Source organism: Clupea harengus, chromosome 19, assembly GCF_900700415.2.
Source record: "Clupea harengus chromosome 19, Ch_v2.0.2, whole genome shotgun sequence".
Classification (NCBI taxonomy): Eukaryota; Metazoa; Chordata; class Actinopteri; order Clupeiformes; family Clupeidae; genus Clupea; species Clupea harengus.
The window spans coordinates 1,845,964-1,848,656 of NC_045170.1; positions in this window are offsets into that span (position 1 = coordinate 1,845,964).

Consider the following 2,693-nt stretch of genomic DNA (forward strand, 5'->3'; position numbering starts at 1 on the left):
AAATGTAGTTTTCTGTCAACAACCCACATGTAGGCCTGCTATTTCTGTTAGAATATACATAGCAAGACATGACATGATATATTATGGATGACATACCCAGCAGTCATACCCCTATGAAATATAAATGAATTTTCCGCCAAACCGCCCTTCCTCAGCGCAAGTTGGCAGCCTAAATAGGCAGCCTAAATAGGCTTTACTGCGGTAAGACTACGGACATTTATGACAGTTTAATACTGTAACACGGCTGAGCCGGAAATCCCTTTGTGCATTTTCATCTAATCCGTACGCATCAAAGCCAGAGAGCAATTTGCGTCAACGTCCGTGCCAAAACATGCAACAACAAATGTAACCTGCAGGTGGCGACAAAGTACTTTAATTGGTTACTTGGGTTGTCGCCACTGAAGACGCACCCTCTGTTGAATGTGCAGGAATGGCCGCCGTCTGGCTATTAGGCACCAATCTGCGCCGTGACTGCGCGACCACTGAGATTTAGGAGGATTCTAAATGACATGCAGACAGTCTTTTTGAATAGAAGTCACACATGTAGGAAACAAAAAGATAGATAGATAGAGAGACAGATACATGGATGGATAGATAGATAAAGAGATAGATAGACAGATACATGGATGGATAGATAGAGAAAGAGATAGATAGATAGATGGATCGATAGAGGGGGTGAGCCATTATGAGTGTTGGCGACATGGAGAAAGAGATGGAGAGAGAGAGAGAAGGAGAGAGACAGAGAAGGAGAGAGACAGAGATGTAGGGAGCCAGAGTTGCAGAGAGAGAGAGAAAGAGCGAGGGAGACAGAGGAGTGTGTGTGTGTGTGTGTGTGTGTGTGTGTGTGTGTGTGTGAGGGGCTCATGTCTTGGCAGTGGTTGTGGCGTAGGAGGGGAATCTGTTTTACGGCTTGGCTCGGGGGGGAGAGAGGAGCGTGGGAGTTCACCACACCAGGAGCTGTGTGTGTGTGTGTGTGTGTGTGTGTGTGTGTGTGTGTGTGTCGTGACAAGGCCTTTAGGACAAAGCTGCACTGTGCTCCCCTCTCCTCTCCTCTCCTCTCCTCCTCCTCCTCCTCCGCTCTTTCTCTTTCTCTTTCTCTTTTCCTCTCTCCCTCTCTCTCTCTCTCTTTCCCATGAGGTTAAGGCCAGCCAGGCGGCCATTGTCCAGGATATCCCGCGCTTGTCGATGGTTTCCTGGACACACTGTGAGGCCACGGAGAGCGGCTGATATCACACAGCCATACACACAGAGCCCGCTGCTGTTGCCGACGGCGACGGGCGCAGTCATGGCCGACCGTCCATCGTTCACTGCAGTCAAGGCACCCAGGAAGCACTCATAGTGGGCCAACAAATAAAAAAGCTTATACATGAAAATGCTCAGAGTTAAATGACTACTGGATCTCTCAGGAGAGACAGACGCCAAGTGCAGCCTCGCGGACGGTGACCTTGGACAATAAAAGGTGGTTTTGGGGCAGAGAACGGATCTCCACATCTTAAAGAACGTGCGCTCTGAGGATCCCTCGGTAGAGAGGGTTCTAAGGGTTCCACAGCTGAGAGAAAGGAAAGAACCTGAACTCTGCTCAACATTTGTGTTCAAAAGTCTTTCGAGCGCTGACGACCGGTCTCATGCACATGTTATGGGTCGTCTGGAGAGAAGAGGGCGGCGGTCTGAAGAAGCTCAGGACCTTCTAGGCTGAGGCCTGAGGTCTCAGAACCTTCTAGCCTGAGGCCTGAGGTCTTAGAACCTTCTAGAACCTTCTAGCCTGAGGTCTTAGAACCTTCTAGCCTGAGGCCTGAGGTCTTAGAACCTTCTAGCTTTAGGTCTTAGAACCTTCTAGCTTTAGGTCTTAGAACCTTCTAGCCTGAGGCCCTAGAACCTTCTAGCCTGAGGTCTTAGAACCTTCTAGCCTGAGGTCTCAAAACCTTCTAGCTTTAGGTCTCAGAACCTTCTAGCCTGAGGTCTCAGAACAGTGGTTCTTAACCTTATTGGAGGTACTGAACCCTGCAAGCTTCATCAGTGCATTCACGAACCCTTCGTAATTGGAAAAATAAAATATGATTTCTTCAAAACATAGGTATATATAAAAACGGCCCGACATTGCTAGTGTGAACCGGGCTATACTGTGTGTGTCTTGACCCCTGCCGAACCCCTGAGAGTGACTCAACTCGATCGAACCCAGGTTAAGAACCACTGTCTTAGAACCTTCTAGCCTGAGGCCTGAGGTCTTAGAACCTTCTAGCCTGAGGTCTCAGAACCTTCTAGCCTGAGGTCTGAGGTCTTAGAACCTTCTAGCCTGAGGTCTCAGAACCTTCTAGCCTGAGGTCTCAGAACCTTCTAGCTTTGAGGTCTTAGAACCTTTCATGACTGGAATCTTACTCTAGAATTGAGTCTATGTCAGGGATAAGACCCTCAACAGTTAGTTAGCAGGTTAAAAACACTACCCAGCATATAAGTGAACTGGACGGTTTTCGAACAGGACCTGACGGAGACAGACACCTTAAGTCTGTCTGACGTGCCATGCTGAAAACAAGTCCTTTTATTCAAACAATGTTTACACAGTATGACAGTCAAGACTCTGGGATGCACTTAGGATACCTTCAGCTCAGCAGAATTCTACTTCTGCTTAGCAACGAGACATTTCACAACCCGCTCTCTCCTTCTTATCTTATGTAAACATATACGTTAGGTTTCTG